The sequence below is a fragment of the Lissotriton vulgaris genome, chromosome 8 (genome assembly GCF_964263255.1).
Source record: "Lissotriton vulgaris chromosome 8, aLisVul1.2, whole genome shotgun sequence".
NCBI lineage: Eukaryota > Metazoa > Chordata > Amphibia > Caudata > Salamandridae > Lissotriton > Lissotriton vulgaris.
Window position 1 is genome coordinate 1,481,385,055 of NC_141696.1, and position 18,066 is coordinate 1,481,403,120.

Genomic DNA, 18,066 nt, shown 5'->3' on the forward strand with positions numbered 1-18,066 from the left:
TCTTGGTAAGGTGGTGGGGGGAAGGGGACTTGAGGTTGGTCCACAAATAATGCACTTAGGGGCTGGTCTGGGAGGGTTGGCATCAAACATTTACTTACCCGCAGTAAGTATCTGGGTGAGAAAACATGGATTCTGTGTGATCAGTGGGTGATCCAGCGACATACATAAAATACTCTGGTCAGATGGTAGTGCCTAAGACAAGGAACCATCTGGAAACACTGATCATTCCCCCTATGCCTGCTGCACAAGTTACTACTTGTGTACCGATATATCTGTAGGAGACATTAGTTAGTGATAGATTCTTTACCTTAGAAAATCCCCAGGAGTCTGACTGGATCCGGAAAGTTTTTTGTCAGCAGTACCCCTGTGCGTCGGAAGGTGACATTGTGCGGCTCCGCGTCCGTCGCTGGCGTCGTATGCGCAGAGATGACATCTCAGAGACTACTTGGGCTCTACCTATGCGCACTGACATCAGTTCTGTACACGACTTTCCGCGCCAGGAACACAGAGCCATGTAAGAAACTGACCACTGGTGCCATGAAACTAGGGCCCTGAAAGGGATGACCTTAACCCTAGAAATAAGTTTGCAGATGGGGAGGATGGGTGGGGCGGTAAGGAATCTATCACTATCTAATGTCCCTTATAGATATATTGTTACACAAGTAGTAACTTGTGAATCTGAAAGAGACAAGTTAGTGATAGATTCCTTACCTTAGAATAGATACCCCAGCAATACCAACCCCGGTGGTGGGTCTGCGAACAAGAATACACCAGTAAGTCACGAAGAACAGAACGGCCAAAGAAGCCGTCTCTCCGGACTTGACTGTCAAGGCAGTAATGCTTGGTAAATGTGTGCAGCAAGGTCCACGTAGCTGCCTGACAAATGTCCTGCAAGGGAACATCATGTCCCAAGGCAGTAGTGGCTGCCGTTGCCCAGGTAGGATGTATGACGTTACTCCGCATACTTTTACTCCGCATACCGTTACAACGCGACTTTTACAACGCATACCACTACAACGCATAGCGCTTTGAGGTGCTGGATAGTGGTAAGTATAATTTACTATTCTAACTCCAGTCCCTGTGGACCCTAGGGAAGGTGTTGGATAGTAAATTATACTTATTCCCTATCCTAGAGCACCCCCCAGCGCAATGCGTTGTAATGGTATGCGGAGTAAAAGTCGCGTTGTAATGGTAGTGCGGAGTAAAAGATGCGTTGTAACGGGTGTATACCCCCAGGTAGAATGGGCATGCAGCCCCACAGGAGGCTCCTTCTTAGCCAACGAGTAACATGCTTTAATGCACAGAACGACCCACAAGAATGGTTCATTTGTGCAAGGCCTGACCTTTTTTGGCACCCACGTAGCCTACAAAAAGTTGGTCATCCACCCAGAACTGTTGTGTGCGTTTCAGATAGAACGAGAGCGCACGTTTTGGGTCCAGCCGGTGGAGCCTCTCTTCCTCTTTTGAAGGATGCGGAGGCGGAAAGAAGGTGGGCAAAGTGATGGTCTGTCCGATGTGGAAGGGCGTGACAACTTTTGGCAAGAACGGAGGACGAGTCCTTAAAACCAGTTTGTCCGTATGAACAGAAAGAAAAGGAGATTTAGAAGAAAGAGCCTGGAGCTCACTCACTCTTCTTGCAGAGGTGATCGCTACCAGGAAAGCCATCTTTAGAGTGAGAAGACGGAAGGGACAGTTATGAAGGGGCTCAAAGGGAGCGCACATCAGATAGGTCAAGACAAGATTTAAGTCCCATTGAGGCATTATGAAAGGCACAGGAGGAAACTTATGCGTAATGCCTTTGAGGAAACGATTAACAACCAGAGACTTAAAAAGAGAAGGCTGATCTGGAAGCCGTAGAAAGGCGGAAATGGCCGAAAGATAACCTTTGATACTGCCCAGAGCAGAGCCCTGCTGGGCCAAAGAGAGAAGGAACAGAAGGACCTACGAAAGAGGGGCAGAAAAGGGATCAACAGCTTTCGCTGTGCACCATGCCACAAACTTGTTCCAGCTGCAGGCGTAAATCGTCTTAGTGGAGGAAAGCCTGGCTGCCAGAATGACATCACAGACTTTAGGAGGAAGATCGAAAGCGGTCAACTGTCGCTACTCAATCTGCACGCATAGAGGTGCAGGCTGGACAGGTTCGCGTGGAGGACTGTCCCCTGCTGCTTCGACAGAAGATCCTCCCGAAGAGGCTATCGGATCAAGGGATCTATCGCCATGCTGAGTAGCTCGGGATACCAGTATCTTCGTGTCCAATCCGGAGCCAAAAGGATGACTTGGGCCCAGTTGTGCTGAATCTTCTTCAGCACTCTGGGCAGAAGTGGTATAGGCGGAAAGGCGTACAACAGACCGCAGCTCCACTCGCGACGAAAAGCGTAGCCGAGAGAGAGCCGCGTTGGAAATTCCAACGCGCAGAACTGAAGACATTACGCGTTCTCTTTTGTGGCGAATAGATCTAACAAAGGCTCTCCCCACTTCAGAAATAGACCTTGTGCCACGTCCGAGTTCAGATGCCATTCGTGATCGATCATGCACCAACGGCTGAGTTCGTCCGTCCTGGCGTTCAGAGAACCTGCCTCCCCAAGGTAATGCCTTGATGTTCCAGCCATGCCCAGAGGTGCAGAGCCTCCTGACATAGGGTCCACAACTCCAACCCGGCCTGTTTGTTGCAATACCACATGGTGGTGGTGTTGTCCATGAAGACCTGCACCACACTTACCCTGACAGAGGGAAGGTATGCCTTCAGTGCAAGTTGGATTGCCCGAAGCTCCAAAAGATTGATATGGAGTCGGGACTCCGCTGGAGACCAGAAGCCCCTGATCTCCACCTCTCCCAAAGGGCCGCCCCATCCCAGGAGGTTCGCATCCGTCACCACTGTGTGCTCCGGTTGGTGAAGGGAGAGGGATCTGCCATTGACCCAATCGCGATTCGTGAGCCACCACTGCAATTGTCGTGCAGTGCCCTCCGAGATCTGGAAATGATCGGACACGTAGCCCTGATGCCGTGCCCACTGGAACTACAGATCCCACTGCAGAGCCAACATATGCCATCTGGCATGTTGCACTAACAGGATGCAGGAGGCCATCAGGCCCAGGAGCTGGAGGTTCATCCTGACTGAAACCTGTGATAGAGGCTGAGAGATCGGAATCATAGCCTGAATATTCCGGACTCGCTGCTCCGGAGGATAAACCCGAAACTGCGTTGAATCCCGAACCGCTCAGTTGAAGGGGAGCTTCTGAGAGGGACTCAGGTGCGACTTCGGCTCGTTGAAGGAGAACCCCAGCAAATGCAGGAGGAAGGCCGTAGTCTGGAGGTGGGAGAATACTGCCTGGGGCGAGCCCGCCTACAACAGCCAGTCGTCGAGACAGGGGAAGACTGTAACCCCTGATCTGCACACATGAGCTGCGACAACCGCCATCACTTTCGTGAACACCTGAGGGGCACTGTTAAGGCCAAAGGGGAGCACAGCAAACTGAAAGTGCTCTTGGCCTACTGTGAACTACAGGTAATGCCGGTGGGCCGGCAGGACGGGGATATGAAAATATGCGTCCTGCAAGTCCAAAGCTACCATCCAGTCTCCAGGGTCGAGGGCAGTCAAAACCGGAGCCAGAGTCAACATCTTGAACTTCTCCTTCTGGAGGAAGCGGTTGACGTTCCTGAGGTCCAAGATGGGGAGCAGGCCCCCTTTCTCCTTCTTGGGGACCAGAAAGTAGTGGGAATAACAACCACGTCCTACTTCTGGCCCAGGAACGCACTCAATGGCCCCCTTGGCCAAGAGGGCCGTGACTTCCTGTTGGATAGGCGCCAAGTGATCCTCCGACATGCGGTGGAACTGATGTGGCATGGCGGGGGGCAGACACGAAGAGGAGGGAGTAGCCTCTTCGGACAGGTGGGTGCTGCAAATCGTCCAAAGTGACAGAACGCCAGTGGAGGAGGTTATGGCGAATCCTGACGCCCACTGGCATGGGGTGCACCCCAAAGCTCGGACTAGGAAGGTTTTGAGGCGGATGCTGTGGGAGCGGAATTTGACTGTGCCACATGCTGGCCCCCTGTCCCGCCGTGGCGGGAACCACGTCTGCGACCGCGCTGAGGTTGGTTCTGCGCAGGCGTTTGGCTGAACGAACGTGTCGGGTGCCCCTTCTATGGCCACGAAAGGAACAAAAAGCAGACATGGCCAGGCGCGTGGTGGAGAGACCCAAGGACTTAGCCCTAGCCCGGGAGTCCTTAAAACGCTCCAGCACACTATCTGATTTATCGTCAAGCAGGCGGGTACCATCAATAGGCATGTCCATAAGGGAACTCTGAACATCCCCTGAAAACCCAGTGGACCGTAACCAGGCGTGACGACGGAGGGCCCCTGTGCTGGAAATCGCCCTACCAAAAGAGTCTGCGGTGTCCAGTCCACACCGGATGGCGAACTTTGCTGCATCTTTCCCCTCAGCCACAGCTTGGGAAAGCACTGCCCTAACTTCCTCTGGACACTGAGGCAGCGTCTGCGCAATCATGTCCCACACAGCGTGAGAGTAGCGGCCAAAGAGGCATGCGTTGTTCACCCACCGCAGCCCTAAGCTGGCAGAGGAAAACAGTGTCTTGCCAAACTGTTCCAGCTTCTTAGATTCCTTATCCGGCGGGGTGGTAGGGAATGCGCTGTGGGAGGTAGCGGCTTGGATGAACAGGTTCTCCGGAGTTGGATGGGTCGTTAAAATGAGGTAATCTAAATTTTATGGTCAAGTTGTGTTCCCTAGCGCGTACCCCACCGACTCCATGTACGAGTTAAAGTGCATGTAACTTCCCTCCTGTACCAGCTATGAAGACGCAAATACATTTGCGTCCAACGTTAACCTGTCCTCTTTCAGACCCACCATGAATGGGTTAAATGGTCCGTTCCTAAGTATGCTATGCCAACGTCTTTTTGTAGTGTACTCCTACGTTTTTCAGCCCTGGCTGAAGTAGGCCCTGAATCTCTGCCACCGAGCCTCTTTTCTGGCTTCTGACTCCGAGAAATCTCTGCCCAGGCAGCCCCCGTACTCGTGAACTCTGACTTACTTCTAGCGCGGCCCTCCGTGCTTGGCTCAGCCTGCTGCCTGCCAAGATTGACTATAACCTTCAAGTTATCTGTTTCCCTCCCCGAAAATACATTCCTGCCTGCAAACTTCAGTAAACATCCTTCTCAGCTACAGGGCTAAAGGGCCGACCTGTCTCTATGCAAGAAATTCATAGCTTCTGTTGCCATGCTTCCATGGAAGGCCCCATGCCCCCACGCTTCTCATACAGACACTCAGGCGCTTATACACGCACTCACAGTTAGTATAGAATAGCTTCTGCTCTAGAGACCTTTCTGCCCAGATAGCTTAGTTCCTAAACATCAGATATCAGATATGATAGAAGCACAAGTTGATCTGACATGCCAGACTTCTGTCTCTTTCCGTCAGTGTAAATGTCAAGTCCCCTGCACCCCTCCAATCACACGTCATGCAGCTGCGCGCGCATCCAAGTGTCCGATTTCTGCTGACATTGCCACATTTTCTGTTAGTGCCACCCATTCGTGACACCTACCTGTGACGTTTCCAGAACACACCTCTAGTTCACGCCTCTTGATTACGCACATGTACCACGTGTATACTGTTATCTTGTCTTCTCTCAGCTGTTACGCCTTCTATAATGTTTTCAATGGTGTACAATAAGTATATAAGCTATGTACTGTTAATAAAATGTGAGCGCGTTCATCTATCCCTTCTGACACCCTGTGTGGTGGTCAGAACATGATATCTTGGTCATGACCATTCCTTTTTAAGGAATAAAACCCCTAGAACTCTAACACCACGGACTCTGTCTTTTTTCACCCGATCTGAGTTATTATTGATTAAGTACTTACCTGCATAGAAATTAAGAGTAAATTAATTATTTACATCATTTTGGAGCCCGAATAGGGACCCCTCCCCCACCTCACGCGCCGGTTGGCGCATTGCAAGCTCTGTCCCCTGCCATCAGTTAGAAGGAACATACGCGTACCGGCAGGATTTCCTGCATCTCCCTCTGACCCACGGAGGTGACGAAGACTGCGATCAGTGCCCAGACGAGGCGGTGAGGAGTGCGGAGGATCCCGACCAGAGCCTAGCCGAAAGAAGCAAGGTCCGAGGTGTCAAGAGGCCCACCAGTTTTCCGAAGTTTTCCGAAAATTCCCGAAGTTTTCCGAAGTTTTCCGAAGTATCGAGTCGAGTCCAGTCGAGTTTTCCGAGGCCTTCTGTTTCCGTGCTTCCCGGTGAGTACCATTGCTGGGTCGTATCTAGACGGGTTTGGGTACGCAAGTCCGGTCTGCACTGTTTTTAGGCAGTGTATCTGTACTGTTTAGCAGTATATCTAGTATTCCGAATTTCTGAATTTCTGCACTGTTACAACAGTGTATCTGTACTGTTTAGCAGTACATCTAGTATAGTGGGGTAGTCATCTATGTTTTAAATGTTTTGTGATTAATGTCGTGGTATGAATGTGATTGTTTTTTTGTGCATTATTGTGTCTTCTTGTATAACTAGTTAAAAATTCAGAATTAAGTATCCAGGATCGAGCATTTCAGTATCAAGTAGGCACAATGCCGTTCTTCAACAAGTTAAAGCAGATAGGAACTAGGAAAGGGATGTTAGAGGAAGAAATCCCTATCCCCCCTAGGGACACTCCAGGCAATTTTATGTATAATAAGCATGGCATAGACGCCATCCTGTATCTAGAATTATGGACCGAGTATACAAAGCACTTAGAGGAAAGATACCGATGGCCAGTTAACGGAACATGGGATGCCGAGTGCATCATTAAGGTAGAAGAGGCATTACGGAAGAAGAAAGCCAGACAATCCCAGAAAGACGCCATAGAATTTTGGCGTAAGGAATCACATAAACGTGCTGAAAGAGCACTTCGTAGAGAAGACAGACTTAAAGAATCAGAAAAGGCCCAAGAAAATGAATTAGTTATCGAAGGAATTCGAGTGAAATCAGAACAAATAGATCGCATCCGAAATAGTCAAGTGAACAGCATGTATCTTTTGGCCGAGGGTACACCTGACGCCATTTCAGAAATACCGAAAAATTTGCCGTCACCATTAGTTCCAACTAAAGTAATGCACAAGACTACTAAAGACATATTCCTAAATTCCTACCTAGAAGATGTAGCGCCAGCCTACACCAATCTGCCTGTTCGTGCCCTGCCTACTGACAGGGACGGGGGTGGCACTCCACCCCCAGGTCATGTTCCGCCGGTACCACAACAGACTTCTCCTGTTCCGCCAGCCCCGCCACTTCCCGTACTCAAAACAGACCTGCCGAAACCACGTTTACCTGATCCACCTAAACGACAAATTCAAGTCCAGATACAGACTCCACAGGGAGGTAATGCACAAGCTTCCGCTTCAGGAGGTGCGACCGCGGGTCCTCAGACCCCGCCACCAACTCACAGATTCAATCTCAGAGATATGCAGAGTCCTCTCACGTACAGGTCTCCCCACTCCTCTAATTCATCCCGCCTTGACGCATTAAAAGAAAACATGTCAGTTTGCAGATACGATCCAGTACCCGGAAAGGACGATTTAATGATATTGGCATCATTACGGTTAAGGTCTGCTACGGATAGCTTGTTATGCTATGCAGGAATGAAGGAGCGTCTAGATAGAATATATGAGTTTGTGCAGACAGGAAAAGACCCTGACAGTATTAAGGATGCCATGGAGAAACAGAAAGTTGGCATGCAAGCGCTGATACTACGATTTTTCATAAATTGTCTAATAAGAGAACGAGACAGGCCCGGAACCGATCAGAGTGAATTAGATGCATTGAACAAGTGGGGTCAAAATATAGCTAATGGAAAACATGACAGACAGAATTGCATAGACTCTATGTACAAGAAAATTAGGAAAGCAGTGATAGCAGTACACCAGAAAGAGAAAGAAAAGGCTTCCTCCGAGGAGGAAGAAGTACAGGAAGAATCCGAAAGAAACGTAGGCACCATAGCATATGTAGGTAAGGGAACTTACCTTAGGAAGGGTATCCGTCCAGAGAGCAAGAGAGTTTTCTTCACTGCCTTAACAAACCCGAATTCTGCTGAGCATCAGTTCCAAGAAACTGATAACAGACTCCGAGACCGAATGGGGTACCATGTACTCAATTCTATGGACGAACAAGAACTAGCCCGATCAGCTGTATCATGGGCCGAAAATGCAGACATATATGATGATGACACAGTGGCACAGACATTTCTGAACCTCTCCCCCGACGAACAGAAATTAGCAGGTGTATACATGATTCAGCACCTCCTCATCAAATACAGAAAACACTATTCTGATCCAGGTCCCTTACACGAAACACTAGAAGCACTACTCATGGATAGATGGAGAGGCTTAAGCACCAAATTAATTCAAATAATTCTAGAACAGCGACACAGATATAATACCTTTGTAAGCTCTGAATACGTTCCCGCCCCACCTCCAGAAAGGAAAATGTACCACATGCAATGCGGGGGTGGTATTGAAAGTCAGAACCCCTTACGAGAAGTGCACCCTGTTATGGGTGAGGATAAGGTCTTGAAACGCGTGTATGTACACACGCCCCTGACAAAATTAGAACTGTTAGAAATGAAGAAATTAGTCCCGTGCCATGATAAAGACCCTGCAGGTTTTCATAGAGAACTTAAAGACATGTTACTGATGGGAGACTACACGTATGATGACATCATGAAAATGTTGAAAGTATTATTGCCTACGGGTATATTCGAGAAACTGAAGGAGAAGGAATGGGAGGTGGGAGACACAAAGATTGCCTGGGCAGAAATAGAAGAGGAAGAGAAAAAACGGGTTCCAGGGTTAGGCCTTGGGGACAAAACTAAAGCATTACCAGGTTTGATAGTACAGGTCCTGCCCAGATTATTGACAACAAGAAAGGAGGATTGGGATGCAATCTCGTCCTGTAAACAGAAACATGATGAAGATACTAGTGACTTCTATTCAAGATTCGAGAAATGTTTTATTATTAATAGTGGCCTCCAGCCAAGTAGCGAGTCGTACCCACATCTTTTTGTATCAAAGTTAGTCGAGAATTCCCTACCGTTAGTTAAAAATCGAGTATATAAAGTCGAGAGTACATGGCAAGCAAATACGCCATCACAGATGTTACAAATGTTACAATATCACCAGAACAGAATTAGAGAAGAACAAGATCAGGAACAGAAACGTATGAAAGACACGAAAATGAAAATGCTAGTAGCACAAACGGTTCCATCCGACAGTCACAGAAGGGGTACGACCCAGACAAGTCACACTACAGCTCCCGTTAAAGGGACATGTAATTACTGCAAGCAGCCAGGTCACTACGTACACGAATGCCCAGTTCTGAAACATAACATAGCGACAGGTAAAACTAAAGAAAGACCGCATCCACCTAGACAAGACCATAACCAGCATCAGTCTTCGCAGAGCGAACAGCATATGCAGAATACACAGCCTATGCATGCATCCGCACAGACAGCACAGACAGTAGCGGTACCACAGCCACAGCCCATTGCTGCAACTCAGCAAGTTTCACAGCAGATGTACCAGTATGCCCAGTCAGCTTATCCCGAATATTCCCGATATACATGAAACAGCCTAGAGAGGGAAGGTGGCTTGCCTCTTATTGAAATTCCTGTAGATCAAGAAGGTCCTTATGTACATAGTCAAGTATTGGGAAAAGACAGAAAGTTTTTAATTGACACAGGGGCAAGTCGCACTACAATCAGCCATGATGAAGTTCCAGGGGCACCCCTCTCAGGCTCACAAAATGTTTCCCTTGGTTTTTCAGGACAGCCTATTGTAAATGAGGTATCGCAACCAGTTCCCCTGGCTGTGGGTCCATTATCACGTGTTACAGACTTGTTACTTACAAAATCATGTCCAGAAAATCTGCTAGTAATTAAAACATTGAAGGCTCTAGGAGCTATAATATGCTGTTCCCCAGAGGGAGTTAGACTCTTTCTGCGGGATTTCAAGGGTCATTATGTTCTGCGTGAATTTGATGTCAGATTGAAAAATGTACCAGATTACTTGTGGGCAAAAGGCCCAACTGATGTAGGATGTATGCACATTACACCATACCGCGTTACACTCAAGGCAGGTGTTGTATTACCCAGAATCAGACAATACAAGTTACCACCTGATGCTGTAGTGGCTTTACTGAAAATAATTGAAGAGCTCATTGCCCAAGGAGTGGTCGTCGAGACCGATTCCAATATCTGTAATTCACCCATCATTCCGATTCTTAAACGTACTGATCCCAATGCACCGCCAGTGTATCGGCTGGTGATTGATCTTCGAGAATTAAACAAATGCATTATTCCACAGTATCCTGTGGTCCCCGATATCTCCTCTCTATTGACTGCCATTGATTCAGAAGCAACGTTCTTCACTGTAATTGATCTCAAGAACGCCTTCTTCAGCGTACCTATTGATCCAGAGAGCCAATATCTCTTCGGATTCAGTTTAAATGGACGCAGCTTCAAATTTTCGCGCGCACCTCAAGGATTCACAGAAAGCCCCAGCATCTATAGTCAAGCACTGAAAAGACAACTAGATTGTATTCAAATGCCAGTTAACACCGCTTTACTGCAATACGTCGATGATCTATTGATCACCGCACGAAGTGAGCCTGAATGTGAAAAAGCATCACTGACAGTTTTACATTTCCTGGCCGACAAGGGACACAAGGTGTCTCCTTCGAAGCTACAATTCTGTGTTCAGCAAGTTGTGTACTTGGGTCACTTGCTGTCCAAAGTGGGGAGACAGCTCACTCCCGATCGCATTCAGTTAATTGCAAATATGCCGCAGCCCCAGACACAAAAGGAAGTGCGGGCCTTCATAGGCCTCACCTCGTACTGCAGACAATGGATTCCCCAGTATGCATTTCTAGCTAAGCCACTCATCCAGTTAACGACACAGGAGGCAGCAACTTCGACTGCCCTCCCTTGGACTCAGGAACATACACAAGCTTTTGAAGAATTAAAGAAAGCATTATGCCAAGCACCAGTTTTAGCAACACCATGTTACAGCAAACCGTTTACACTTTTTGTTACAGAACGTGATGGTACAGCATTGTCCGTCCTCACTCAAGATCAAGCAGGTTCACATAAGCCTTGCGCTTATTTCTCTAGTACATTGGATTCAGTAGCCCAGGCACTCCCTGCGTGCTTAAAGTCAGTAGCAGCAACAGCGTTAGCAATAAGACAAAGTGATTCAATTGTTTTAGGTCATCAGTTAACAGTACAAGTTCCACATTCGGTAGAGGTTTTGTTAAACAGAACCCAGACTCAACACTTGACTATAGCACGACTAACAGGTTATGAATTAACGCTATTCCAGCCACACATAGAAATCAGACGCTGCGGCATCCTGAACCCAGCAACGCTGTTACCAACAGTTATGACAGATCCAGCCTCGCATGATTGTATAGAAATCATTAATGCAGTAACTAAGCCACGACGAGACTTAACAGATGTCCCACTGACAAATCCAGACCTGACACTTTATGTGGACGGTTCATGCATGAGAACAAGTACAGGAGAGCTAGTGGCCGCGTATGCCGTGACCACTGAAACTGAAATTAAAGAAACACATCGTATTGACACGCTGTCTGCTCAAGCAGCAGAGCTCATCGCTCTGACCCGAGCTTGTATTCTAGCCAAGAACAGAAATGTTAACATATACACTGATTCCCGTTATGCCTTCGGAGTTGTACACGACTTCGGAGTCCTCTGGCAAGAACGAGGTTTTCTGACCTCCCATGGGGCCAAGATACAACATGGTCCCCTCATTCAAGCACTGTTAGAAGCAATACATTTGCCCTCGGGCATATCAGTCATGAAGTGTAAAGCACATACTAAAGTTACAGATTCCGTTTCCCAGGGTAACGACCTGGCAGACCAGACAGCAAAACATACAGCATTGACTCACACCCAGACTACTGATGTGACAAAGACAATAGTATCAACAAAGTGTATGACAGTTAGAGATCCCACCCTAGACGTAATCGATATCCAGACACATGCTACTCCAGATGAGATAAAGAAATGGGCTGAACTAGGAGGGATTCAGACAGATCAAGGTTGGATGACGAAGGAAAAATCTAAATGGTTTCTTCCTGACTCAATGGTTCAAAGCATGATAAATACAGCACATAGTCCTGCACATCTCGGAGAGAAAGCCATGTTAGACAGTTTACAGAATCTCTGGAGTAACAAACACTTACGAGCAGCAGCAAAACAGAAAGTGCGTACTTGCATGATCTGTTGTCAGTTCAATCCAGGTAAAAGCGTCCCTGTAGAGCAAGGAGGATTTCATCCTCCCGATCACCCTTTTGAAGTCCTCCAGATGGATTATATCCAGATGAACAGTTGTCGAGGTTTTAAATATGTCCTTGTAATTGTCTGTGCTCTGTCCCGTTGGACCGAAGCATACCCAGTTCCAGACTACACTGCTCCGACCACTGCCAGACAGTTGGTTCGTGAATTTTTCCCACGGTACGGTTTGCCCCGTGTCGTGTATTCAGATAACGGACAGCCATTCTCGTCCGAGTTGATGAAACAGGTTTCACTTTTGCTAGGATATCAGTGGAGGTTCCACTGTGTCCGACATCCCGAAGCAGCAGGCCTTGTAGAAAGGCATAATCAGACACTAAAAATCCGCCTTGCAAAGATCTGTCAGGAAAAGGGGGTCGACTGGATAGTCGCCCTGCCCGTGGCACTATTCTACATGAGAATGGTCGCCCATTCTAGATCAGGGCTATCCCCGTACGAAGTGGTCTTTGGCAGACCACCGAATATGTGGGGGACGCCCATTCCGAAGAAAATAACCGATGTTGATTGCAATATGTTGACAGATTACCTTGCCTCCTTGATGTCTGCACTCCAATCATGTCGTTCACAGGTTGCAGCAGCCTTCCCTGACAATACCGATGTAAAGGCGCATGAGGTCCGTCCTGGGGACCTGGTACTCGTCCGGAATTTCGACCGGAAAAGTCCGCTGGAGCCCCGCTGGAAGTCCCCGAAGACCGTCCTCCTTACCACCAGGACCGCCGTGAAGATAGAGGGGAGAAAGGGGTGGGTCCACACGAGTCACATCAAACTTTGCAATGAACTAAAAAACGGACTAAAACAGGACTCTGACTCGTCCACCCCCACCAAAGACTGTGTTGAAACGAAAGACTTTACCGTATCCGAACGAGAAAAGACTCCCCAAGAACTATATCGTATGAAACTCAGATCTAGCAAGTCAGACAGTTTAATTGTTTAAGTCCTCCCCTAGGTGAATCGGTTAAATAGTTTCTGACATGTATCCCCTAGATCGAGATAGAGAGAGAGAGAGACAAATCAAACGAATTACATACTGCAAATCACTGCGCAGTCACTGTATAGTGACGTTGTTAATAATGTTTTTCCTAAGTATTCTAATTATTATTGCCAGCATTCTGCTACCTATATATTGGCCTATTTTCAGGCGTGAACAATCTGTTTACAATGTCTCTGCTGAACACACTTTTAGTGAACTTCCTGCACATGAACTCTCTTACAGACTTGCGCTGCGCAACAATACATTCATTAGTATGTTACACCACTCCCATCAGACAAATAATGCTACCGACTGCTGGATATGTGGCCGACTCCCTCCCTACCAGAATTACAAGGGAGCTCTGCCCCTCTTTCCGTACCCGTTCACTCACAATGGCTCCTGTGGAGCATGGTTTAAAATAATTAATTCCTTAGATCCCGATATTGCTGTTATCGATGGGGGCTGGGTTTGGGGAAACTTGAACTTAGTCCTGCTCGACGTCTGTTATCCTGATAAAGAGGGACTTCCCACTCGAATAGGAACTGATCTAGAAAATGAAGTATATGGATTAGGTAATTACACAATTAGCCTTATGATCCTTACTGTAGAATCCGAGGATGCTCCAGTTCTGCCCCATATGTTAGTATTACCAGTCACAGGTGAATTATGTATTAGCAAGAAAGGTTCAGTACACGTAGGTCATAGTAAATGCACTACTGTGGTCAAATTCAGTGATCATGGTAAATCGTCCTTTAAAGCTATTAGTCACTCCTATTTTGTTTGTGGTCATACCGCATACATACGTTTGCCTCCAGATTGGGATGGTACCTGTTATATCGCATTCCTTCTGCCACCTGTTTTTCTAGCTCCCCCTGATTACCATAGAAATACGAATCTAGTACAGAATAGACCCAAAAGAGATATTCCACTTGTCGACTACACAGAAACGGCATGGGAACAGTACACTGATTTCAATAAAGGATTCTTTTTCTTTTTAGGACCTGTCCAAAACAGTAAATTAATACGCAGATTAACCAGAACACTTGAAGCAGTAGTACACGAAACTGCCTCCGCCTTAGGTAACTTAACAGAGGAGCAATCTGCTATGCGGGTTGTTGTCCTTCAAAATCGTCTTGTTATTGACGTCATCTTGGCAGATAGGGGTGGAGCCTGTAAGGTCATCGGGTCAAGTTGCTGTGTTTTCATCCCACAAAATGCACCATCTGTCTATCAAGCTATTACCCGTCTGCATAAAATTGCGAATCAGATACATCAGAATCCAGGCACCTGGACTTGGTCCGGTTGGTTCTGGACTACGTTAACAGCTTGGGGTTGGAAGATCTTATCCTTCCTAGGCATTGGCCTTGTTATAGTATTCAGCTGCTGCCTGTGCCTACAGTGTGGGCCAGCGATATGTGGACTGTGTGCCACCTCGTGCATTGAACATTCCAGTTTTCTCTCAAACAGTCAAAGAAAGAAAGATGAACATATAATGTTACAAGAACAAACCGATCGATTTATGAGGATCGATATATCATGAAGGGTCCGTAGGGAACAAGGAGGGAATGAGGTAATCTAAATTTTATGGTCAAGTTGTGTTCCCTAGCGCGTACCCCACCGACTCCATGTACGAGTTAAAGTGCATGTAACTTCCCTCCTGTACCAGCTATGAAGACGCAAATACATTTGCGTCCAACGTTAACCTGTCCTCTTTCAGACCCACCATGAATGGGTTAAATGGTCCGTTCCTAAGTATGCTATGCCAACGTCTTTTTGTAGTGTACTCCTACGTTTTTCAGCCCTGGCTGAAGTAGGCCCTGAATCTCTGCCACCGAGCCTCTTTTCTGGCTTCTGACTCCGAGAAATCTCTGCCCAGGCAGCCCCCGTACTCGTGAACTCTGACTTACTTCTAGCGCGGCCCTCCGTGCTTGGCTCAGCCTGCTGCCTGCCAAGATTGACTATAACCTTCGAGTTATCTGTTTCCCTCCCCGAAAATACATTCCTGCCTGCTAGCTTCAGTAAACATCCTTCTCAGCTACAGGGCTAAAGGGCCGACCTGTCTCTATGCAAGAAATTCATAGCTTCTGTTGCCAGGCTTCCATGGAAGGCCCCATGCCCCCACGCTTCTCATACAGACACTCAGGCGCTTATACACGCACTCACAGTTAGTATAGAATAGCTTCTGCTCTAGAGACCTTTCTGCCCAGATAGCTTAGTTCCTAAACATCAGATATCAGATATGATAGAAGCACAAGTTGATCTGACATGCCAGACTTCTGTCTCTTTCCGTCAGTGTAAATGTCAAGTCCCCTGCACCCCTCCAATCACACGTCATGCAGCTGCGCGCGCATCCAAGTGTCCGATTTCTGCTGACATTGCCACATTTTCTGTTAGTGCCACCCATTCGTGACACCTACCTGTGACGTTTCCAGAACACACCTCTAGTTCACGCCTCTTGATTACGCACATGTACCACGTGTATACTGTTATCTTGTCTTCTCTCAGCTGTTACGCCTTCTATAATGTTTTCAATGGTGTACAATAAGTATATAAGCTATGTACTGTTAATAAAATGTGAGCGCGTTCATCTATCCCTTCTGACACCCTGTGTGGTGGTCAGAACATGATATCTTGGTCATGACCATTCCTTTTTAAGGAATAAAACCCCTAGAACTCTAACACCACGGACTCTGTCTTTTTTCACCCGATCTGAGTTATTATTGATTAAGTACTTACCTGCATAGAAATTAAGAGTAAATTAATTATTTACATCAAAAAAGGCAGGGTCACCCAGGGCCGGGTGATGATGCCTGGCCATGTTCCTATCCACAGGGACCCCCGTTGCTGGCTTAGACCAGGTGCCCATTAACACATCCGTAAAACCTCATTGAACGGTAGCAGAGGCTCCATAGAGCTTGCCGCCGGCTGAAGGACTTCAGTAAGGCGGTTAGTTTTTAGAGTTACCGTAGGCAGGTCAAGGTCAAGGGCCTCAGCTGCTCTACGGAGCCCCATAGTGTATGTGGCGCCCTCCTCCATGGCCACAGCAGGAGAAAGGAAACCAGGCTCAGAGGAGAGGTCAAGGCCACCTGCATCCTCCAACTCTTCTGCCCATTCCTGTTCTGACTCGCACTGCCATGCAAGAGGGTCTTCAGACCCCTCCCAGTCGTCGCCCTCCTCCACTGCCCGAGGCACAGGCTGTGTCGGGGGGAGGGTTGGGGGGAACAGGGGACTATAAATGGTCCAACGGCACTGGGAACGGCGCCGGTCGGTGCCGATCTGGCTCCATATCCCAGTTAGGGTCCCAAGCCGGAGCAAAATTGTCTGGAAACCTGGGCAAGGGCGGAGGTGGGTCAAACTGAACCCATTGTGGCGCAAGGAACGGAGCAGTGGGGGGCGCTGGGGTCGGAGCCGCTGGCGGCGGACCCTGTGGGACTGGTAACGGAGCCGGGAGGCAAGGGAGGTGCCAGAATGACATCACAGACTTTAGGAGGAAGATCGAAAGCGGTCAACTGTCGCTACTCAATCTGCACGCATAGAGGTGCAGGCTGGACAGGTTCGGGTGGAGGACTGTCCCCTGCTGCTTCGACAGAAGATCCTCCCGAAGAGGCTATCGGATCAAGGGATCTATCGCCATGCTGAGTAGCTCGGGATACCAGTATCTTCGTGTCCAATCCGGAGCCAAAAGGATGACTTGGGCCCAGTTGTGCTGAATCTTCTTCAGCACTCTGGGCAGAAGTGGTATAGGCGGAAAGGCGTACAACAGACCGCAGCTCCACTCGCGACGAAAAGCGTAGCCGAGAGAGAGCCGCGTTGGAAATTCCAACGCGCAGAACTGAAGACATTACGCGTTCTCTTTTGTGGCGAATAGATCTAACAAAGGCTCTCCCCACTTCAGAAATAGACCTTGTGCCACGTCCGAGTTCAGATGCCATTCGTGATCGATCATGCACCAACGGCTGAGTTCGTCCGTCCTGGCGTTCAGAGAACCTGCCTCCCCAAGGTAATGCCTTGATGTTCCAGCCATGCCCAGAGGTGCAGAGCCTCCTGACATAGGGTCCACAACTCCAACCCGGCCTGTTTGTTGCAATACCACATGGTGGTGGTGTTGTCCATGAAGACCTGCACCACACTTACCCTGACAGAGGGAAGGTATGCCTTCAGTGCAAGTTGGATTGCCCGAAGCTCCAAAAGATTGATATGGAGTCGGGACTCCGCTGGAGACCAGAAGCCCCTGATCTCCACCTCTCCCAAAGGGCCGCCCCATCCCAGGAGGTTCGCATCCGTCACCACTGTGTGCTCCGGTTGGTGAAGGGAGAGGGATCTGCCATTGACCCAATCGCGATTCGTGAGCCACCACTGCAATTGTCGTGCAGTGCCCTCCGAGATCTGGAAATGATCGGACACGTAGCCCTGATGCCGTGCCCACTGGAACTACAGATCCCACTGCAGAGCCAACATATGCCATCTGGCATGTTGCACTAACAGGATGCAGGAGGCCATCAGGCCCAGGAGCTGGAGGTTCATCCTGACTGAAACCTGTGATAGAGGCTGAGAGATCGGAATCATAGCCTGAATATTCCGGACTCGCTGCTCCGGAGGATAAACCCGAAACTGCGTTGAATCCCGAACCGCTCAGTTGAAGGGGAGCTTCTGAGAGGGACTCAGGTGCGACTTCGGCTCGTTGAAGGAGAACCCCAGCAAATGCAGGAGGAAGGCCGTAGTCTGGAGGT

General features: G+C 48.3%; 1 protein-coding gene across 1 annotated transcript in view; it reads right to left on the reverse strand.

The window, feature by feature from the left end:
* The window catches only part of ILDR1 (immunoglobulin like domain containing receptor 1), a 232,494-nt gene that overhangs the window by 31,687 nt on the left and 182,741 nt on the right, over positions 1–18,066 (reverse strand). The gene's annotated exons all lie outside the window — the stretch shown is intronic.